At 41.0% G+C, this 24873-nt stretch overlaps 1 long non-coding RNA gene across 1 annotated transcript in view; it reads left to right on the top strand.

The window, feature by feature from the left end:
- LOC144259018 (uncharacterized) overlaps window positions 1–16918 on the top strand; it is a 42512-nt gene extending 25594 nt beyond the window's left edge. The window contains exons 3-4 of the long non-coding RNA XR_013344818.1: window positions 10194–10286; window positions 16790–16918. This is a non-coding gene — a long non-coding RNA (uncharacterized LOC144259018). The remainder of the gene's footprint in view (window positions 1–10193; window positions 10287–16789) is intronic.
- Window positions 16919–24873: the final 7955 nt, after the last annotated feature.

Genomic DNA, 24873 nt, shown 5'->3' on the forward strand with positions numbered 1-24873 from the left:
TTAGGTTGGTTTGGTGTGACTTGTCATATCTATGTTGGCTATTACTTATTATTCTATTATCTTCTAGGTGCTTACGAATTCATTGTTTAATAATTTCTTCCAGAATCTTTCCAGGTATCAAAGCTAAGCGGATTAATCTGTAATTCCTTGGGTCCTCTTTGCTACCATTTTTAAAGATAGGTACTATGTTTGCTCTTCTCCGGTCCTTGGAAACCTCACCCATCCTCCATGTGTTCTTGATGATCTTTTCTAACAGTTCTGAGATTCCTTCAGCCAGTTCCTTAAGTACCCAAGGATGAATTTCATGAAGCCCTTACTGACGTGATTACATCTAATTTATCAAAATATCCTTTAACTTGTTCTTTACCTATTCTGGCTTGTGTTCCTTCCCCTTGTTGTTAATATTAATTGTGGTAAGTATCTGGTCACAATTATTCTTTTTAGTGAAGACTGAAGGAAAATAGGCAATAAATACTGTGACGTTGATAGTCCAGATGCCAGCTCTTGCCAAGTCAGCAGGTATTAACCAAGAACTGACAAACTCATAGCTGGAGATCAGAGCAGTTCACTTGTGTGTTAGTGTTGCTCAAAATAGGTATAAATCTTATAAGAATGTAGTGTTTCGACTGTATAAAACGTTTGTAAATTGCAGTAATACACGCATTACTTTTACTTGTAATGTCTGTATTCCCTGCTGTAAGGAACTACGTAAGTTTTGCTTTATAACCTTGAAAACGTTTGCTCTGAATTTGTGAACCCGGGCATGGGAATCGTCCACCCCCGCCCCCTTCCATGAGGACTATCAAAAAGTATGTGGGCTTTTATAAGACAAAGTTTTATTAATTGTCCCATCCACCCATGGAAAAGTATGTGCAGAAGGCCTCACCCCATCACTTTGAGTGCTGAAGAGGGAAATAAAAATAGCTGACATGAAGATTTTTCGTCTCTTTGCTTTTTGAACTCTTACAGAGAAACAAAACTGAAGCCAGAGATCCCCAGGGGTTATCTCCTGGGTCTGCCCTGAAATACACTTTGAATTGACAGATCTCTGCAACTATTTCACTTTTAGTATTTAGATGGTAACTCATTTGTGTGTATATGTTTGCTTACTTTAATCTGTAAATCTCTTATTTCTCTACACCCTGCACTTAACCAGGGAGGAGTTTGGCTGGCTGGCCGGGGAGAAGAAGGCAATGCGTTCTGGCTTGGAGGAGGGAAGACGTAAAGTTGGTGGAAAGAGCAGTCAGCGTGGTAAATGACTCATCACATAGGAATGTGGGGTTTAAAAAGGTCAGTTGGGCCTGGCCCCTCCCATCTTTACTCAGAACTACATTGACTTACCTGGGCATTCAGCTGGGCATATCTCAGCACCCTCAGGATAAACTTTGGGAGCTATCAGAGTTGCTCCAGAAAGCACTGTGGGCTTAAAATAAAGGAATTCAGGCTACAAGAGCTGCACTCTATTCTGGGGCACCTGAACTTTGCTTGCAGGGTTGTTGCCCCGTTTTGTGCCGGGCAGGTAGTGGCAACGGCCAGCATAGCCAGGCCACACAATTACATATGAGGGAATACTTGAGGGTGTGGAAAATTTTATGAGTCAACTTGATGGAGTATCATTGTGGAGGAAACAATGGTTATTACAAAGGGGGGGGTTAAAAATCCACTCAGATGTGGCAGGAGGTGCAGGGTTTGGGGTGTTTTATCGAGGCAAATGGTGTGCACAAAATGGCCCACCACCTGGACACAAAACGGGATTGTGCACAACATGACCTCCTTGGAATTTTTTCCCCATTTTAGTTGCGATGGTCATTTGGGGATTGGAGCTGGCTAATATAAGGGTGCTCTTCTGGCAGATAGCACAGGGTTATGAAGTTGGTAAGGGCGTTTGTTCTACAAATGCTTAACCTTCAACATCTGTTTTTCCTTCCGAGCACGTGCCGGGCATGAATAATGGCATGGCAGACGCCTTGTCTCATATCCAGTTCCACAGATTTTGTGAGCTTGCAACAGGGGCTAGCAGTCAACCCCAGCACTTGCCACAGGCTATCTGAAACCTCAGAATGTGATGTGGTCGGCGGAATGGAGATTTTTGGCTCCAGCTTACAAATTGTTTATTTCGTTTTCTTTTAAGGAGTCTTGTCAATTCAAGGATCCAGAGAAGGGGTCGCCTATGCAGCCCTTCGTGGAGAGCGGTTGTTGCAGTACCAGGTCAAGAACAATGCAGTTGCTGGTGCCCCGCAACGATCACACATGGGACAATGGGTCCTTTATCCCCAGTAGGGCTGCTACGCCAAAGGCCATTTGGAGATGTCTGGGAACCCAGCTGGGTGTGGTGGGGAGGCAGCCAAGCTAATGGCTGGTGTCTCCTTGTGGCAGATGTTTAGTGCAGGTACTCCATAAATTAAGACTCAAAAGAACGAAAAAATGGCTTGGAAAAGAAATTGAGAGGTGCTTGGTAATTGAGCAAGCCAGGGGCAGTTGGGGACTCCTATGACTGGTACAGCAGGGAGACAACACCACCATCATTATAGTCCACCTTAACCTCTCCTACGAGGGGGCATGGTCGCTAAGATCCCAGCAAGGGAATTGTGCCTTTAATATTATCTCTTTGAGAAACTGCCAGCTCTTCTGAACTCCTTTTTCCCTTAGATTTTCTTCCCATGAGATCTTACCAATCAGTTCTCTGAGTTTGTTAAAGTCTGCATTTTTAAGTCCATTGTTCTTATTCTGCTGCTTACTCCTTTTCATAGAATCATAGAATATGAGGGTTGGGAGGGACCTCAGGAGGTCATCTAGTCCAACCCCCTGCTCAAAGCAGGACCAATCCCCAACTAAATCATCCCAGCCACGGCTTTGTCAAGCCTGACCTTAAAAACTTGTAAGAAAGGAATCATAGAATCATAGAATATCAGGGTTGGAAGGGACCCCTGAAGGTCATCTAGTCCAACCCCCTGCTTGAAGCAGGACCAATTCCCAGTTAAATCATCCCAGCCAGGGCTTTGTCAAGCCTGACCTTAAAAACCTCTAAGGAAGGAGATTCCACCACCTCCCTAGGTAATGCATTCCAGTGTTCCACCACCCTCCTAGTGAAAAAGTTTTTCCTAATATCCAACCTAAACCTCCCCCAGTGCAACTTGAGACCATTACTCCTTGTTCTGTCATCTGCTACCATTGAGAACAGTCTAGAGCCATCCTCTTTGGAACCCCCTTTCAGGTAGGTGAAAGCAGCTATCAAATCCCCCCTCATTCTTCTCTTCTGCAGGCTAAACAATCCCAGCTCCCTCAGCCTCTCCTCATAAGTCAGGTGTTCCAGTCCCCTAATAATTTTTGTTGCCCTCCGCTGGACTCTTTCCAATTTTTCCACATCCTTCTTGTAGCGTGGGGTCCAAAACTGGACACAGTACTCCAGATGAGGCCTCACCAGTGTCGAATAGAGGGAAACGATCACGTCCCTCGATCTGCTGGCAATGCCCCTACTTATACATCCCAAAATGCCATTGGCCTTCTTGGCAACAAGGGCACACTGCTGACTCATATCCAGCTTCTCGTCCACTGTCACCCCTAGGTCCTTTTCCGCAGAACTGCTGCCTAGCCATTCGGTCCCTAGTCTGTAGCGGTGCATTGGATTCTTCCATCCTAAATGCAGGACCCTGCACTTATCCTTATTGAACCTCATCAGATTTCTTTTGGCCCAATCCTCCAATTTGTCTAGGTCCTTCTGTATCCTATCCCTCCCCTCCAGCGTATCTACCACTCCTCCCAGTTTAGTATCATCCGCGAATTTGCTGAGAGTGCAATCCACACCATCCTCCAGATCATTTATGAAAATATTGAACAAAACTGGCCCCAGGACCGACCCTTGGGGCACTCCACTTGATACCGGCTTCCAGCTAGACATGGAGCCATTGATCACTACCTGTTGAGCCCGACAGTCTAGCCAACTTTCTGTCCACCTTATAGTCCATTCATCCAGCCCATACTTCTTTAACTTGCTGGCAAGAATACTGTGGGAGACCGTGTCAAAAGCTTGCTAAAGTCAAGGAACAACACGTCCACTGCTTTCCCCTCATCCACAGAGCCAGTTCTCTTCATAGAAGGCAATTAGATTAGTCAGGCATGACTTGCCCTTGGTGAATCCATGCTGACTGTTCCTGATCACTTTCCTCTCCTCTAAGTGCTTCAGAATTGATTCCTTGAGGACCTGCTCCATAATTTTTCCAGGGACTGAGGCGAGGCTGACTGGCCTGTAGTTCCCCGGATCCTCCTTCTTCCCTTTTTTAAAGATGGGCACTACATTAGCCGTTTTCCAGTCGTCCGGGACTTCCCCCGATCGCCATGAGTTTTCAAAGATAATGGCCAATGGCTCTGCAATCACATCCGCCAACTCCTTTAGCACTCTCGGATGCAGCGCATCCGGCCCCATGGACTTGTGCTCGTCCAGCTTTTCTAAATAGTCCCGAACCACTTCTTTCTCCACAGGGGGCTGGTTACCTCCTTCCCATGCTGTGCTGCCCAGTGCAGTAGTCTGGGAACTGACCTTGTTCGTGAAGACAGAGGCAAAAAAAGCATTGAGTACATTAGCTTTTTCCACATCTTCTGTCACTAGGTTGCCTCCCTCCTTCAGTAAGGGGCCCACACTTTCCTTGACTTTCTTCTTGTTGCTAACATACCTGAAGAAACCCTTCTTGTTACTCTTAACATCTCTTGCTAGCTGCAACTCCAGGTGTGATTTGGCCTTCCTGATTTCACTCCTGCATGCCCGAGCAATACTTTTATACTCATCCCTGGTCATTTGTCCAATCTTCCACTTCTTGTAAGCTTCTTTTTTGTGTTTAAGATCAGCAAGGATTTCACTGTTAAACCAAGCTGGTCGCCTGCCATATTTACTATTCTTTCTACACATTGGGATGGTTTGTCCCTGTAACCTCAATAAGAATTCTTTAAAATACAGCCAACTCTCCTGGACTCCTTTTCCCCCTCATGTTATTCTCCCAGGGGATCCTGCCCATCAGTTCCCTAAGGGAGTCAGTCTGCTTTTCTGAAGTCCAGGGTCCATATTCTGCTGCTCTCCTTTCTTCCCTGTGTCAGGATCCTGAACTCGACCATCTCGTTCCTTAGAATTATTAAATCTATCATTTCGTGATAACTTTCACCGAATTTGCCTTCAGCCTTCACATTCTTCTGTGTTAGTCAAAATCAAGACTAAAGTGGCTGTCCTCCAGCTACTTCCTCCACCTTCTGAAACAAGAAGTTGTGCCCAATACCTTCCAAGAACTTATTGGACATTTTGTGTTTTGCCCAATAGATGTCTGGGTAGTTAAAGTCCCCTATTACAACCAGGTCTTGTGTGTTGGGTATTTGTGTGATTAGTTCTAGAAATGCCTCATCCATATTCTCTTCCTGATTTGGTGGTCTAAAGAATACCCCTGCCATGACATCACCCCTGTTTTTCCCCCTTTTGTCTTCACTCAGTGACTTTCAACTCATCTGCCTCTCACCTTCTTCTGGACCTCAGAACAAACGTATATATTCTTGATGTATAAGACAACACCACCTCCCCCTTTTTCCCTGCCTCTGCTTCTTGAACAAACTATATGCCTTTTTACCAATATTCCAGTCATGAGACTTATCCCACCCAGTAATCTTTTGTAATCTATCCTCTTGGTGACAATAAACATAATTCACTGTCTAATAGATTTTCTTTTATGATTTTATTTCTTTTATGATTTTGCGTGTTTTTTATAATATTTGATCTTTTTTCAGGGGACAGTCTCTGTTAATCAACAGAACTGCCTTTGGATTATGTGTTTTGATCCTTTTATTTCATAAATATTCTAGGGATAATGTTCCCATTTATTGTAGGAATATAGCTAGTGTACATTCAGGTTCAGGAATAATAATTCCTTCGTAGGCAGCTGCAATAAAGCACTTTAAACAAAATCGTATGTTTGAACCTACATCCAGACACAGGTTTCACCGTCACAGGTCTGGAAATTTTCCCTAGAGCCAGAATCACAAGCAAGACCCAGGTCAAATCCAGGCAGTTCAATGGTTCGATCAGTGACAAGGAAACCATTCCAAATGTCTTTAGCCGACCATCCATCGTGCCACAGGGCTGACGCTGACAGATTCCGATCTGGCAGCTGAGACCACATTGGACATCTCGACATAAGCCGTGCTCTGGGGTGACTGAAAATGTCTGTGTACAGTGGGAGACGTGGATTGACATGTAGCTTTTCCGCCAGTCTGGCTGTAGACTCTCTGTGACGAATGTGTGGAGGGGCCATGTAGCTCAGAACTGGTAGCCATGGGATAGGAGTGGAGCGCAGGGTGCCTGTGATGATACACATGGTCAAATTCAATTTGATGTCAACCAACTTAGTGTGTGGCGAATGACACCACACAGGGGCACAGTATTCCACTGAGGAATAGCATAATATGAGAGCCAATGTGCAAAGTGTCTATGCCCCTGCACCCCATGTCAATCTGGCTAATTTGCTGATTCGATTATTCCTGGTCCTGACTTTGGCAGCAGTCTTTTTTAGATGGTCATGGAAAGTCAAAGAACAGTCCAGTGTGACAAAAAGGTAGACCAGTTTTGCCTCGTGTTTCAGTTGTTTTCCATTGAGTAAGACATCTAATTCATGTTTAGTGCTTGCATTGTGGAGTTGGAAGATGCTTGAAACAGTCTTAGTCACATTTGGTTGGAGGCACCAACTGCCACAGTAGGCTGCCATCTTGGCTAGGTAGGCATTCAAGATGTTCTCCAATTTGGTGAAAGAGCACAACTGGATACTGCAGCAGATGTCATCTGCATTCATTGAATTGGGCCTCCCTGAATCAGCCATTCCAATACTGACCTGGGTGGCTGGAGGCAGAGGAACTAGTGGTTGTGTGCTTCCACAAACTGCCAGATGTTGCATGCTTCCGAATTTGAAAAACGTGTTGAAAGACAGAGCTGATCAAATTATTCATTACAAATGATCTTCATCACAAATTTAGCTCCATTTTTGGTTCATGAACCACTCCTACTTTTCTATGACTATATGTATAGTTCATAAATATTTGTTAAATGGTTTGGATGTAACATTCAGACTATGGGTTCTTCTAACTATTTGTTTCAGCTATTCTCTATTTGTATAGTGTTGGTTACCTAAGTCACATGGCAATGTTTTTGCTCTCTGATGGATGACTGAAACCACTTGAACAAGAGAATAGCAAATAGTAAATGAGGTACTTTGAGTGCAAATGTTCAGAAGAATACTCATTCATTCTTAAAATTGTGTCACTTTCAGGAGTAGCAAACATTGTCACATACATGGCCGTTGTCTAGATCCTTTATACATAACAAATAACATGATTCCCCCCCCCCCGAATAAAAGCAACTGAACTTGGTTCTGTTAATCAAAAATATTTGAATCAGATTTTTTACAAATATTTCCAGCCCTTTGTTTGTTTGCTAACATAAAGAAATGTCCTAGACTTAATAGCACAAATGTCAGTGAGTGATAGTCTTCCAAGAATTGTTTAGCCTTAACTCTAAATTTTCCCTGGTTTTGTGGTGTTTTTGTAGAGTTCTGTGTGTTCTAATTAAACAATAAAGCACAGGCCCTGTCCCAGGGATTAAGACTGACTGGGGGTGTGGAGGCAAAGCTAACAGCCATTAACGCCAGCTGGTCATTAATTCCCCAGGAGATGCTAGTGCTAAGCTCATCATTGCTGTTATAACAGTCTCTCCCCACTTCTTTTTTTTAAATTAAGAAAAATACCTTTGGCTTCTCTAGTGCAGATGAGGCTGCTACTGCCCCCTTTCTAGGAAACATCTATAGCCAGTCAGAATATTGTCGAAAGTTTTAAAAAAAAAAAAAAAAAAAGTATAATAAACTAGAGATTCCATTTTTGAATCATAGTCTGAGAAGATAGCATGCAGGCATTTTCTGGGTACAACCTCCAAATAATCCATATTTCATTAAAAGAAAAAAATCAATGACCTCTTAAACAAATAACTATGAACAGAACAGTCCTGTCTATCTACAATCTTAAAGTGCACCCATCACTGCGGTATGGTGCTAATATAAAATGTTAATGTATCAAGCTTATCCAATGAATATATTTCTGCTTTACTTGCCTAAAAGAGAACAGTGGGTATATCCATCTAAATACTTTTGTATTTCTGCTGGAAATCTATTACCAGTCCCACTGCCCCCCACCCTTGGTTATTACAGCACCTTTACTCTGAGACAGACAGGCATTGCTTTTCGGAGAGCTCCTTCACTGAATTCTTAGAGGTTAATAATGGACATTCATGTATAATATTGCCATATGAATGTTTCTGTGCCCTAGATAAATGTGCATAATTTCCTTTGTATGTAATGGGCATGAGTGTTTAATTATGCCAAGTTGTGAGTTTTGCAGTTTATCTCGGCCCCTCAGGGAATCCTTGAAAATGAAATTTCCTATGTCACTGATACATTGGGAATGCAGTTTTATAATACTCCATAGTAGGATATTGTAATCCATGTGGCTTCCCCTCCCCCACAGGAGAGAATAGACACAGAACTAGAACTTTTTGTTTGAGCATATGGGTCTATATAGCACAGCAGGAGGGTACAAGGTTAGGAAAAGATTTAATGACAGATGGGTTGCAAGATTGTAATCAGTGATATATACACAAATGATATAAATTTCTGTATTTATATTAAGTCTCAGGTTAATTGCACTGGTTTAATAAATCACTATTAATCCATGCTGCTGTTAATCAAGTTATTAAGAATATAGATTACATTGGGCACTGACATTATTTCTTGGGCTACTAAGGAGGTAAAATGTATCAGGTTTGCCTGATGAGTCAATTGATGTACATTTTGTGTACAAACGATTTTCTATATTTGAAATACAATTTAAAGCTTCACTTTTCCAGGCCTCTCCTCCTTTGTCGTCTCCTGCAAACATACCCTTGGCCTTTCTCTCTTCACACACACGTGTGCATTTCTGCATGCACATGTACACGCACAAGATGAGTGAAGGCATCATTTACTTTAGTTAACTTGCTCTGCGATGCATGATTTCCTGCTGTAGTGTGTGCTTTCAGTAGATGACAAAAACTCTTACTAAGACATCTAAACAGGAAAACAAAACACAGATGGCATCTTGAATGCAAAGCATCTGGGGATGACCATCAACTGTGGCCTCAAAAGATATTTTGTTCCATCCCATTTTCGAAGAGAAGAAAAGGGGTGGGGGGCGGAGGGGTAAAGCGGGCGGGGTGTGTGTGAATGCTGTGTGAGTTTCTGGAGTGAACCTGACAATTTCCAAAAAATTGAATCTATACTTAAAATGAATCAATGTTTAGTGTTATTGACTTTTAGAAAATCTTAGGTCACACTGGTACCCTATCGTGGTATCTTGTTATGCTTTAGCTTGGGTAGCCATTTAAATGGTTTTCATGATTTAGATTGATAGCCAACTATTTTAGAACCTGCAGAAAACCTTCAAAAAAGAAAAGAAAATATGGTTATTATTTGTTCTGTAAATTCAGAAAATGGAAGACTAGCCAAGGGTTGGAGAGCAGATGATGCCGCATGGAAAACATTCCATTTAGAAATATTTATGTCCTGTATCATATTTTAAGTATTTCTCTTCCTTTGTGTCTCCCCAATACAGGAAATGGACCCAATTTTGATATCAGTTGCATAGTGTACATCCAGAGTAACTCCATTGACCTCATTTGAGTTACTCTGAATTTACACCAGAGAAACCAAGAGCAGAATCTGGCTTACTTTTAATATAAAAGTCTCTAATAACAAAGAGTTAATCTCCTCTCGTTGTTCCAACCTGCTAGGCTTCTCTTTGTGATATCACATGGAGTTCAGCTGCAATATCACAAACCCAAATATAGATACAGATAAAAATAACAAAGCATCTGTGTTCTGATCCTCCTCCACATCTGAGGAGCATGCGGCCCATATCAGGAGAAGTGTGTGCAGAGGTAGCTGTGCATCATTCCGGTATGCTAGAGCAGGCTTCCGGCTGCTCTAATTTGTGCCTGCTGCCAGAAGCTCCAAGTGGTAGGTACAGCTGCTGGGAAGCACCAGAGTGTAGGGAAGATTCACACAGTGTTATGCCCCTGGAGTGTCTCATGAATGGCTATGGCTGGTTGAAGAGTGACCCCAGGTTATCTATTCTGCTTTCAGGTTCCTAAAGATGTTTTTAGCTCAGCTGCCCTGGATATTTCATTGGTGAATACAACTTAGATGATCTTGCAGGAAAGAAAAATGACATGGGGGGTGAGTAGTAAGGTTCTTTTTTGTTTGATTTACTTATAAAGAATTTAAGCAGATTGTGGTTTCAAGCTGATCCTTCTTCCCTGAATGGCTGTGCAGATACAGGGAGGGGTTGAAAAGAAACAGGCTGCATGGTGTGGATGTACTTTTATCACTCCCAATGGATTACTGGGCTAGTAATGGAGTTTTTACTATTGAAGTAAGTATTGGTGTACCTCATTTAGATGGGAGTAGCAAGAACTGAAAAGCAGAGATGGAGGAGCTGTACAGCAGCAGGATTTCGAACCCCTCGCCCCACTTTTTTTTTTTCCAGCTGTGCATTCTCTTTCTTAACCTGCAGTGCATCTAGCCTCTAAAAACTTGTGAGGCAAGAGGGGGAAAATGGCAAAAATCCCAGTTTGGAAAATAAATAAATGTCTTTGTTCACATCCCAAGAATGTGAAGCAGCCAGCTACCCTTTGTAGTCTGCGAAACTTATTTCCTTGAGATTCCTTTTGAAGGTAAGAGGGGGAAAATGTACTGACATACTTTTAATATACTCAAAAAGAACAGGAGTACTTGTGGCACCTTAGAGACTAACAAATCTATTAGAATATAAGCTTTTGTGGGCCACAGCCCACATCATTGGATGCATAGAATGGAACATATAGTAAGATATATACAGAGAAGGTAGAAGTTGTCATACAAACTGTAAGAGGCTAATTAATTAAGATGAGCTATTCTCAGCAGGAGAAAAAAACTTTTGTAGTGATAATCAAGATGGCCCATTTAGACAGTTCACAAGAAGGTGTGAGGATACTTAACATAGGGAAATGGATTCAATATGCTTATGCTCTAATAAATTTGTTAGTCTCTAAGGTACCACAACTACTCCTGTTCTTTTTGCGGTTACAGACTAACACAGCTGCTACTCTAAACTTTAATATACTGTAAATCATACATACTTCTACTAAATTGTGTCTAAAATCTGAAATAAATGAATGAGCCAAGCAGCAGAACACTAAAAGAATACTGGGCAGAACTTTATCTATGCTCAATCCATTGGTTTCCGAGATGATAATGCAGTTTGGAATAAGTGGCTCCTTAAGGAGCTGTATGTAGGCACCAGTTACACTGTGTAGCCATTACTTGAGGGTATGTGTGCATTTGAGATGCTGTATTAGGGAAGGTTTCAGAGTAGCACTGTGTTAGTCTGTATTCGCAAAAGGAAAAGGAGTACCTGTGGCACCTTAGAGACTAACAAATTTATTTGAGCATAAGCTTTCATGAGCTACTTTGACCATGGGCAATGTGGATCTACAATGAAGCTGAATTAGTGTTGTGATGGGAGTCTTAACTTTTGAACAATCAGATTGCTGCTGTGCGTGTAAATTTCCAACCTCAGTGTTGCATGAAGATAGGTGGAGAGATTTTGTTCATTTTTTACGTTTCCCTTATTTTGTTGAAAGAAAAAAAGACCCATTTTGATTGATCTTTCATGTCTTTTTTTTTTATTAGTCTAGATCATATTGTTCAGATCAATTTTCTTCTCTGTTAATCAAGATCGTTCCATAGGAACAAGTCTTTTCTGAGTGTGTTTCAACAATAAGGACTGTCCTGTAATTTGGACAGTAATGTTGCTTCATGGGGACATTACTTTGGAGTGAACATTTGGTTTCTCTATTGTGCACATTCTGGTCCCTGTAGAGTTTACAACCTCACTTTTACCATTGTGTAAAGTATAATCTCTGCAGGGACTCCTCAGTCCTAACTGTTGTGGATTTTACGGTCTCTACTGCAGTCGATGTAGAGGAATAACCTCAGCAGGAATGGAGATTGCAATCTCTGTATGCGGGGCCCTTGCAGGTACTACTGAGAGAGACCGATCCCCTGGTCCTAAGACAATCCACAGAAACTGAGATGGAGTTTAGAAGCTGTGCAATTGCCTCAGTTCCAACAGAATTGACCATCTCTGCATTGAATGCTATGGAGATTCCTAACTCTGCCGGGGCAGCTATAGAGCTCTGTCTTTGTGTCTGCGGAGTTTGGACCCTGTCAGGTTAGAAGTGGCTCCCTCTCTGGCCCTAACACATGTGCTGATGGGACTCACCAATGGGATTGGACCTGGGAGAAGGCTGCTTAACTGGAATGAGAAGCCATATTGGCTCATTAAGCAGCTTCTGCCCTATTATCTTTCATTTTGAACCATGAGTCTGCTGTTTCTGTAGTTTTGCAGAAGCTTTTGGTTTTAGATCTCAATGACTTTCCTTTATTGTACAAATGCAGTCATCGCCCCCTATTATTCTGTTCAGGATGTGGTGAAACTCGTACAGATAGGGACACTCCTGTTGTAAACTGTCCCTCAAGGCCATAAACTAATATTCCTCTTTCACTCAGTGTACCCTGAAACAACCCTCAGGCATTAGATGGTGCTAGGGAGTCTCCATCCAGTGCTCCAGACCCAAATCAAGTTGGTGTTACTATAGTAACTGTAAAAAGAACGAGGAGTACTTGTGGCACCTTAGACTAACAAATGTATTTGAGCATAAGCTTTCATGGGCTAAAGCCCACTTCATCAGATGCATGCAGTGGAAAATACGGTAGGAAGATATATCTCTCTCTGTGTGTGTGTGTGTGTGTGTGTGTGTGTATATATATATACAGAGAACATGAAAAAATGGGGGTTGCCATACTAACTCTAACAAGAAAAATCAATTAAGGTGAGCTATTATCAGCAGGAGGAAAAAAAATCTTTTGTAGTGATAATCAGGATGGCCCATTTCAAACAGCTGACAAGGAGGTGTGAGTAACAGGAGGAGGAAAATTAGCATGGGGAAATAGTTTTTAGTTTGTGTAATGACTCCTCCACTTCCAGTCTTTATTCAAGCCTAATATAGTGGTGTCCAGTTTGCAAATTAATTCCAGTTCTGCAGTTTCTCATTGGAGTCTGGTTTTGAAGGTTTTATTATTGAATAATTGAGACTTTTAGGTCTGTAATTGAGTGTCCAAGGAGGTTGAAGTGTTCTCCGACTGGTTTTTGAATGTTCTAATTCTTGACGTCTGATTTGTGTCCATTTATTCTTTTGTGTAGAGACTGTCTGGTCTAGCCAATATACATGGCAAAGGGGCATTGCTGGCACACGATGGCATATATCACATTGGTAGATGTGCGGGTGAACGAGCCTCTGATATTGTGGCTGCTATGATTAGGTCCTATGATGGTGTCCCTTGAATAGATATGTGGACACAGTTGGCAACAGGCTTTGTTGCAAGGATAGGTTCCTGGGTTAGTGTGTTTAGGGGAGGGATAGCTCAGTGGTTTGAACATTGGCCTGCTAAACCCAGGGTTGTGAGTTCAATCCTTTTAGGGATCTGGGGATTGGTCCTGCTTTGAGCTGGGGGTTGGACTAGATGACCTCCTGAGGTCCCTTCCAATCCTGATATTCTGTGACATTCTGATATTCTGTGGTGTGTAGTTGCTGGTGAGTATTTGCTTCAGGTTGGGGGGCTGTCCTGTCCCCCAAGATCTGTGCGAGTGAGGGATCATCCTTCAGGATAAGTTGTAGATCCTTGATGATGCGCTGGAGAGGTTTTAGTTGGGGGTGAAGGTGACAGCTAGTGGCATTCTGTCAATCTGTTTCTTCACTTCAGCAGGTGGGTATTGTAGTTGTAAGAACGCTTATTAGAGATCTTGGGTAGCAGATAGAATACCCCTGGTCGGGGTTCTAGGGGTGTGTCTGTGCAGATTTGTTCTGGTGCTTTTTCAGGGAGTTTCTTGAGTAGCTGGTGTAGTTTCTTTTGGTAACCCTCAGTGGGATCAGAGGGTAATGGCCTGTAGAATGTGGTGTTAGAGAGCTGCCTAGCAGCCTCTTGTTCATATTCCGACCTATTCATGACAACGACAGCACCTCCTTTGTCAGCCTTTTTTATTATGATGTCAGAGTTGGTCCTGAGGCTGTGGATGGCATTGTGTTCTGCACAGCTGAGGTTATGGGGCAAGTGATGCTGCTTTTCCACAATTTCAGCCCGTGCACGTCGCCGGAAGCACTCTATGTAGAAGTCCAGTGTGTTGTTTCGACCTTCAGGAGGACACTGTACCGGGTGGGTGCTGTGTGCCATTTTTGTTATAATTACTATTTATTATTCATACTTTAGATGTATTGTTTGGCAGAATTTCCCCTTTTAATGGATGTAGTGACTCTGCAAATGTCTGTTTGGTTGTTATTTTTTACTTTTCACACACTTTAAGAATTCAGCAATGGAAACATAACTGAAATGGCTAATCTGACTCCAAACCAGGGAATACAATTGCCATCTGGTGAATCTGTTCATTTCTTGCCTTTCTGTTTTCAAGACTTCTTGTGGTGCAGACAGTCATGGTTTCTGTGCAGTGTGTTCGTTCTTGTGTTCTTCTCCAGGGGCTGAACATCCAAAAGCTCCCAGTTAGGCACCTAAGTTAAATGCCCAGATTTTTCATAGTGCTCAGCCACAGCAGCTCTTCTTGTTCTCAACCTTCAGATCATTCTCAATGGGAGCTTGTGGGTGCCAAGCACCTTTGAAAATCTGACCTAAAAATCTCATGATTGTGGATAGGAAAATGGAATGTTTCTGTAGCCAGCTGTTGGCCTGAGGAGTTTGAGATGTGCCATATCACCCTGAATTTCAATGCCGCATTAAACATTCTCAATATGAATCACATACAGACAGACTTATGTCTCCATATCCAGTCATGCCCTTTGGATTAACTACCCTGACTTTAACTGGATGGGTGCGGCAACAAGAAGTAAACTTAATAACAAAAGTGAATCGAACCATTACAGCAAGAGAGTCCCCCTCATAAGTTTCAGCCTAGCCACTCCATTCCCAGGTTCAGTCTCCGGCTTCAACTCCAGCGGCAACTAACTTCCAACTCACCAGTCTTGTGTATGCCACCAGCACGGAATGTTCCAGCTCTTTTGCAATGCTCTCTCTTTGCAGTGCTGTAAGGGAGAGGAGTTGGCAGACATTTGGCCACATTGCATTAGAAAGAGCATGCTCTATAGGGTGAGTGTGCTCAGTGGATTGTGGGACATGCTTTCAGGACAGTTGCAAGCAGAGTCTGCAGGGTGGGTGGGTGATTTTACTTGCCCTGCTGCTCTTGCTGTTTGAGATGACCTACGGTTTGTCAGCCTGCCATTGGTAATTTGGAAGGCTTGGAAGCTCCGTCTTCCTATAAACGGTCCCAAAGATTGAGAACCAGTAGGGGATACATTTGATGACAGTGTATTTTTGTTTCATTTTGTCCTTTTAAGTTCCGTGAAGTGACTGTTGAAATATATGATCCCTTTTTGTTTTCTTTCATTTGATGTTGTATAATTGTATCAATAGAGAAGTTATTTATCATTTTCATTGATCACAGAGGCTGTAATGAAGGCACATAGTCCACATGTTGTAGGAGTCCAGGGCGTTGGGTGCAACAGCATGCACCTCCACCATATTTAGCCCACGAAAGCTTATGCTCTAATAAATTTATTAGTCTCTAAGGTGCCACAAGTACGCCTGTTCTTTTTGCGGATACAGACTAACACTGCTGCTACTCTGAAACCCACCATATTTGTAGTTGCAGTAACCACACAGAGTCAACATGGTTCTTGAAATGCCATACACAATGCCGGCTGGAAAGCATGAGTAATTCATAATGAGATGTGAGTTGATTATTATTTGTAGTACCTAGAGGCACTTCGCAGAGAAGTGAAGTGACTTGCCCAAAGCAGAGTAGAGAGTAGAGCCCAGGTTGCTATCCATTCAATGGGAGCCCAGGTTGCTATCCGTCCAATGGGTATCCATCCAATGGGAGCTATCCATTCAGCCACGCTGCCTTCCAAATTAATTTTTCCAAAGTAAAAAGTCTAGACAATCCAAGCAGCTTTGAAATCAATTTCTCAGCTGCTCTCAGTTCTGGCTGAGAAAATTCAAGCAATGCTTTTCACCTTTGGGATAGGAAAGACATAAGGCATATTTGGAATTCATTAATAAAATAGTCTTTACTGAGAAATAAATGATAACTTTTATAAATAAATAAAGTTTTCTTTTTATACTGTCAAACAGTAATGGCAGCCAGAGCTTCTGTGATGCTGGCAGATCAGGTGCCAGCTCATGCCAAGGCCTCGGACCTCACTGAACTCTGACAAATGCATACCAGTCTCACTTACCTGTGGAAAAACGAGGAGTACTTGTGACACCTTAGAGACTGTCTCTAAGGTGCCACAAGTACTCCTCGTTGTTTTTGCTGATACAGACTAACACGGCTACAACTCTGAAACTTATCTGTGGGTTAATCTAAAATAGATATTAGTGTTTATAAGAATGTGTTTAGACTTGATAGATTGCTTGTAGGTATACTAATCCTACCTATAATATCTTTATCCCATGCTATAAGGCAATACTTAAGTGTTTGCTCTAGAACTGTAAAATGTTTGTTCCGAAACTCTGTAACTCACCAAACAGGGAAAAAACTTCATCTAATGCAAAATGTTGGTTTCCTACAGAAGGTGTTATCGTCTACCCATCAGGAAGGACTATTGAATTCAAATGGGTCATTGTGGAAGAAAGACTTTGTTGATTGCTTCCCTGCCCCTCCTTCCCGCACCGCAGGATGAGGTTAGATGAAGAAGTGCTCATCTCACCAGCTTGGACTCTAGGGAGGTGGTAATAAAAATCCCTGATCAGAAGGAATTGGGGTCTCTTTATGGATCTTTGCCTCTCGAGTCCAGACAGCATAAACATAAGCAAGATATCCTCATGCTGCTTGGCATGGGTCAGCCCTAAAGGACATAGAGAGCTGCTTATTATAGAAGCTTATATTACCTTTTTAAATCTCAGACTGTAACTCATTTGTGAGTCTATGCTTCCTGTTTTAACTTTGTAAATAACTCCCGTATTTCCAGGTTTCAGAGAAGCAGCCGTGTTAGTCTGTCTGCAAAAAAAAAAAAGGAGTACTTGTGGCACCTTAGAGACTAACACATTTATTTGAGCATAAGCTTTCGTGAGCTACAGCTCACTTCATCGGATGCATTCAGTGGAAAATACAATGGAGAGATTTATATACATAGAGAACATGAAACAATGGGTGTGTATGGTAACATGTGTGTATGTTTCATGTTCTCTATGTATATAAATCTCCCCATTGTATTTTCCACTGAATGCATCCGATGAAGTGAGCTGTAGCTCACGAAAGCTTATGCTCAAATAAATGTTAGTCTCTAAGGTGCCACAAGTACTCCTTTTCTTTTTACTCTGAAACCAGTCACTGGAACGAAAATCTGAAGTCCATAGGTCTCTTGCTTTGGCAACAAAGGCGTGATCATGCCCCGCCTCCCCAACAGTCCAAGTTTGAAGTGCACAAAATGTGTTTTCACATATAACTTAACTGTGTCTGCAATCCAAGCCACAATCTTCCCAGTGGGTGCCCAGCTTCTCAATCCAGAAGCAATCAGGTGGAGCCTCAGCCTCCCCTTCAGCTTAGATGTGAAGTTGTGATTGGATGTGGAAACAATCTGCACTGGAACCACTCTACAGAGTTTGGGTGAAACATACTTTGTCTCTTTTACTACAAGGGACTTTAGGAAACTGTGCTAGGACATGCATTAAGGCTCCTAGTTCAGTTTATTATTTCCATAACATTTTGTGATTTAGGTAGGGACTGGCAGTGAGGGGAGAGATGGAAGCAAGAGAGTAGCTTTCAAATGTCTCTTCTTACTCCTATCCTAAGAGGCAAGCTGTCCTTCATGGCTCCTCTTAGCTGGCCCCTTCTAATACTAAAGCTAAAGTGGGACTATTAAACACGGACACTTAATGATTCTCTGTTTGTATTTTGTGATAGAGAGGGTGAGCCAAAATGGCCTCTGGGCCACAAACTATAGCAGGAAGGGCAGCAGCAGCAGAAAAAATTCTACGAGTCCAGGGAACCTGAAATAAAGAAAAGAAAAAAGAATGTTGCAATAAATAGCCAGATGTGGACAGTTAGGATATTTATACCTTAGCCTTTGGTTTTGTCATCCTTACACTGTGAACTAGTTTTAACAATAAAAGGATGTTGCTGTCTGGAGTGGCTCATAACTGTGAGGGACAGTCTCAGGTCAGACTCCCAGAAAGCAGGGCAGACACCCCAAACTGGTGACATAGTCTCTAATTAGATTTCACCAAGCCAGTAACACATGTGCATTCCTGGACCACTATACCAGTAGTCCCATGGAGTCACAGACAGTCTCCTTAGGCTCTCCAACCTTTCTTGCTACACAGACAAACTAGACTTTGTGATAAAAGGTCATATAAACCAAAAATCACTTCATATTAGATTACTCCCAATCCCAAAGGATCAGTCACTTACCCTAAATCAACTGATACTCTGGATCTTACACCAAAGACAATGCTGGCAGCCAATTCTATAGTAAACTAACTAAAGGTTCATTAGCTAAGAAAAAGAAATGAGAGTTACTGAGGAGTTAAAGCAGGTAAAATAATTAACAGGTTAGTCAAAATTTGTAAGTCCAAATGATAGCAGAGATGTAGGAATCTGCCAATCTCCAAAAATCTTTCAGGGTTACCAGGATAACTCTGGGGATCTCTATTCACTTGTTCAATTTACACCCTATTGGAATCCAAAGAGTCCAGAGATGAAGGATCTTTCCTTGAGTCCATCTTTTATATCTTCTTCACACAGAAAGCTAGCTGACCATTTCTGTACCCACGTGGGCTTTCTCTTGTTGGCTGTGGGTGAGGAATGCAGATTGAGTCTATGAATTCCCATTGTGAACTGAATTACTCTTGCTTTGATGTTAGCACTCTTCCTTGATGAGTAATTTAGTTACAGAAAAAGAAAAGGAGTACTTGTGGCACCTTAGAGACTAACAAATTTATTTGAGCATAAGCTTTCGTGAACTACAGCTCACTTCATCGGATGCATTCAGTGGAAAAACAGTTACAGAGACGTACATAATTCAGATGCCTGCCATTACATAAGAATAAATAAGTGAGACCAATACAAGTAACATTCCATTAGTTTTCATGAAGTTCTAACGTCTGAATACATTCTTTATTAACACATGTTTGATCTAGGGTTATTTAATTACAGGGTGTACATAATGTAGAAGTAATGTAATAGCAAACTACAGGATACAGACAGACAAAAACAATGCAATCAGCATCTCCTTTGATCTCTATTAGCATACAAGTGATTTAGTTTGAATGCATACTAACACTCAACACTTTTTTGATATTCAAATATAAGTGAATTGACCTATGGCTTTGGCTTCAGCTGGTCTGTCAGCATCAGAGTGACATAATTCCACCCAAAGATTGTTTTTTAAAGCACTAAGCAGCCACTATTAGCAATAGCCACACCATGGTGGGCATTAATAGGATGTTGGTGCACTTCTCAAGTAGTTGCAAGCTCTTGGCTTTTCAGCCTAGTGCTTCACAATCACAACACCCCCAGAAGAATGCCCCAAAAGCTTGCTAAAGCACAAACTGTTGTGCAATATTGTCATAGAATCAGAGAATATCAGGGTTGGAAGGGATCTCAGGAGGTCATCTAGTCCAACCCCCTGCTCAAAACAGGACCAATCCCCAACTAAATCATCCCAGCCAGGGCTTTGTCAGGCCTGACCTTAAAAACCTCAAAGGAAGGAGATTCCACCATGTCCCTAGGTAACACATTCCAGTGCTTCACCACCCTCCTAGTGAAAAAGTTTTTCCTAATATCTAACCTAAACCTCCCCCATTTTTTTTTCTTTTTAGGCACCTAAATTAATGGCAATTAAGCATCTAGGTGCTTTTGTAAATGCCACTGGGTGCCTATCTGCATCCTTAGCTGTCTAAATGTCCAGTACTAATTTATCAGTTCTTATTCTGTATGATCCCGATCCATTTTCCATTAAACTCAATGGAATGATGTTAGTTGATTTTAATGGGAGTCAGATTTGAGCCCTACACGATTGCTATACAAAACCGTAGTTCTCTGCAGGGCTGCTTAACATTTCTGAAAGCTTTGTGAATGTTGTCAACCTCGAGGACTGCTTTTTTAATCCACGACAACATCAATCCAATCAAAATTAAATGGGTCAAATGGAACACTTCAGGGAATGCACAGGACCCCCCCCCCCCCCCATGAAAGAAGATAAAGAAATAATAGCTCTTCTGAGTGCTCATCTCACATAGAATTCCTTCTTAGTCTCTCCTGATTTCCCCAACAGATTTAATCCTCCTTTCCTGTGTCAAAGGTAGTCACAATCTCTCCCAGCAGGGCAGCAAATCCATTCTAGCTCATCTTTTAGTATTCTGATAATCTGTAGAATTCCCTAACTCAGCAGCAAATGTCTTTACTAACCCAGCTGGCCATCCCCCGGAATCACTTCATAAAACTCTCTCTTAAAATCACTGGCCTGAGTTGAAAACACAATTGGGAATTATGGTAGGTAAAGTATATACAAATAATAATCCTGTCTACTACCTTGCTTTTCTCTTCTATGCTCATGTGATTCCTCACCAAGGGAACACTGTGCTCCCCCCTCTCTAGATTTATTTGATTCTAGTATGCCAGGTTCTCATGTTCCTTTCTCTTTTAAATCTTAATGTCTTAATTATTTTTCAAGTAAACAAAATATTTCAAAAATCTGCCTCAACCAATAACCTTCAAAATATCTATTTCCATGACAGAAAATACTTTATCAGAGTAAATGGAAATGAAATGGTCAAACGTCCAAGATTGTTTAGTCCACTTGCTGTGGATGGACTAGAATCGACAGATTAGAAGGGAGGTAGAGGAATTGGCATTTATTATTGGTGTACAGTGCCCCAAACTGCAATATGAATGATAAAATTTAAAAAAAAATGAGTATCAAGAGACAGCTCGTTAGCTTTCCCCACTTCTGTATACTCACATAAGGGTCTGTCACAATCTAGCCCAATTATTTTTCCCTCCAAATTCTTGAGATATCAAAGCCATCAAATATCCCTTCTAATCCTTCTAAAGCAGTGGGTCTCAACCAGGGGTATGAGTATCCCTGGGGGTATGCAGAGGTCTTCCAGGGGGTACATCAACTCATCTAGATATTTGCCTAGTTTTACACCAGGCTATGTAAAAAGCACTGGTGACATCAGTACAAACTAAAATTTCATACAGACAATGACTATTTTATACTGCTCTATATACTGTACACTAAAATGTAAGTACAATATTTATATTCTAGTTGATTTATTTTATAATGTGGTAGTAATGAGAAAGTAAGCATTTTTTCATTAATAGTGTATTGTGACATTTTTTGTATTTTTATGTTTGATTTTGTAAGCAAGTAGTTTTTTAGTGAGGTGAAACTTGGGGGTACACAAGACAAATCAGACCCCTGAGAGGGGCACAGTAGTCTGGACAGGTTGAGAGCCACTGTCCTAAAACAGTCCCTGGGCCTGAATTTCTGGGTCTGGTCTCATTCACGTTAGTGTAAATCAGGTGCAACTCTAGTGAAGTTGATGAAGTTGTACCAGCATGGGTGAGATCTGAATCATGTCCTCTGTCACCTTATTATTATTATTATAATTATTATTCCACCATCTGAGTGTAAAATGGTGTACCAGTCTCCAAAAGAGCTACATATGTTTGGCCACCAAAAGGTGCCTTGCAGAAAAGAGATAACAAGATCTCTAGCCTTATATTTTTCCTTAAAAACAGACAGAGGGATCATGAATTAAAACTAGGGCGGTTCATTAATCGCAGTTAACTCATGCAATTAACTAAAAAATATTAATCGCGATTAATTGCAGTTTTCATTACACTGTTAAACAATAGAATACCAACTGAATTTATTAAATGATTATTTTCCACATTTTCAAATATATTTGATTTCAATTACAACACAGAATACAAAGTGTACAGTACTCACTTTATATTATTTATATTACAGATATCTGCACTGTAAAAATGATAAACAAAAGAAATACTTTAAATTCACCTAATAAAAGTACCATCCTGCAGTCTCTTTATCATGAAAGTGCAATATACAAATGTAGATTTTTTTTTGTTACATAACTTCACTCAAAAACAAAATAAGTCCTCTCAGTCCTACTTCTTGTTCAGCCAATCGCTAAGAAAAAGTTTGTTTACATTTATGGGAAATAATGCAGCCCACTTCTTATTTACAATGTCACCTGAAAGTGAGAACAGACATTTGCATGGCACTTTTGTAGCCAGCATTGCAATGTATTTACGTGCCAGATATGTCCCTTCATGCTTTGGCCACCATTCCAGAGGACATGCTTCCATACTGATTACACTGGTTAAAAAATAATATGTTAATTAAATTTGGGACTGAACTCCTTGGGGGAGAATTGTATGTCTCCTGCTCTGTTTTACCCACATTCCGCCATATATTTCCATGTTATAGCAGTCTCAGATTATGAACCAGCACATGTTGTTCGATTTTTAAGAACACTTTCACTGCAGATTTGACAAAAAGAAGGTACCAATGTCAGATTTCTAAAGATAGTTACAGAACTCAATCCAAGATTTAAGAATCTGAAGTGCCTTTCTAAATCTGATCAGGGCGGGGTGTGGAGCATGCTTTCAGAAGTCTTAAAAGAGCAACACTCCGATGTGGAAACTACAGAACTCGAACCACCAAAAAAGAAAATCAACCTTCTGCTGGTGGCATCTGACTCAGATGATGAAAATGAAAACGCGTTGATCTGCACTGCTTTGGATCAGCAGAACCCATTATCAGCATGGACGCATGTCCCCTGGAATGGTGGTTGAAGCATGAAGGGACATATGAATCTTTAGCGCATCTGGCATGTACATATCTTGCAACGCTGACTACAACAGTGCCATGAGAACTCCCATTCTCACTTTCAGGTATTGTAAACAAGAAGTGGGCAGCATTATCTCCTGCAAATGTAAACAAACGTGTTTGTCTGAGTGTTATGGCTGAACAAGAAGTAGGATTGAGTAGACTTGTAGGCTCTATAGTTTTACATTGTTTTGTTTTGGAATGCAGTTGTTTTTTGTACATAATTCTACATTTGTAAGTTCAACTTTTATGATAAACAGATTGCACTACAGTACTTGTATTAAGTGAATTGAAAAATACTATTTTGTTTTTACAGTGCAAATATTTATAATAAAATATAAAGTGAACACTGTACACTTTGTATTCTGCATTGTAATTGAAATCAATATAGTTGAAATGGTAGAATACTCTTTATATAAATATTTTTGGATGTTTTCCATTATTGTTTAACAGGGCGATTAATCGCGATTAATTTTTTTAATCCCTTGACAGCCCTAATTAAAACCAAAGTGGAGGAGGCAAATGATGGTGAGTTCCAGGCTCTTTAAACAGCCATTTTGTCAGAAAATTCTTGCAGTCAGTTTTAGAGTTTCAGTCCTTCCACCATCCTTATATTTATCCCTAGTAATTTTAATTCAATATTTAGGTTAGCCTGTGATGGGAGTCATTTTCTTTAGCCAGGATGTACCAGCTACTTCTGCAACTGTCACTTTGTAGTAGTCATAGAAACTCTCCACTGTAGACACTTTTTGGTCTACATCTGAAATTGTCAAATGCACTGTATCACCTAGTTGATTAACATTTAAATTACTTTTCATTATCATAGCTGCAAGATTCTTGAAACTGAGACCCCAATTTCTAATTTGAACAAGAAAAATTTCTGAGGGGGAGCTGGTCAGAAAATAGTGCTTTATGTGGCAAAAAAAACCCTCAAAAGAGGATAAAATTCCAAATCTGTGTGAAAATAGTCCAGGAGGCGGGGGGAGAGAGAGTTTAAAAAAAGATAAACATCTGACAACTGACAATATTTCATTGAAAAACTGGGAAAAAATTCAACTATTTTCTTTTCAGAAAAAGCCATTTTCTTGAACAAGAGCTCTGTGCAGCTCGAAAGCTTGTCTCTCTCACCAACAGAAGTTGATCGAATAAAAGATCTGTCCTCACCCCCCTTGTCTCTAAAATTTCAATGTGTGTGTCTACAAAATAAATAAATTTGTGTAGTTTTGGCTTTCATTTGAAATAACATATTTGAACACAATAAGAATGAAGTATTATCTGATACAGAAAGAAGAGGAGAGGCAGAGATTAGGCATCAAATGGATTGACTGGTTAACATGAAAAGACTACACTTACATAATCCCTATTATGCTGTTTAGTAAATCTGTCTAGCTGAGGTAAATAGTTGCAGGTGCAACTAATTAACCTAAAATATTAGCCATCCATATCAAGAGTAAAATGGGAAACCTTTTCTTAAGAAACACTTGTTTGCGATCAGGAGTTTTTTTATTTACATTGACTGTTTTTGATCAAAATTTGTGAAACTTTGTCATAAATATAAAGGGAAGGGTAAACCCCTTTGAAATCCCTCCTGGCCAGGGGAAAGCTCCTCTCACCTGTAAAGGGTTAAGAAGCTAAAGGTAACCTCGCTGGCACCTGACCAAAATGACCAATGAGGAGACAAGATACTTTCAAAAGCTGGGAGGAGGGAGAGAAACAAAGGGTCTGTGAGTCTGTCTATATGCTCATGCTCAAATAAATTGGTTAGTCTCTAAGGTGCCACAAGTACTCCTTTT

This window comes from Eretmochelys imbricata, chromosome 1, assembly GCF_965152235.1.
Source record: "Eretmochelys imbricata isolate rEreImb1 chromosome 1, rEreImb1.hap1, whole genome shotgun sequence".
Taxonomy (NCBI): Eukaryota; Metazoa; Chordata; order Testudines; family Cheloniidae; genus Eretmochelys; species Eretmochelys imbricata.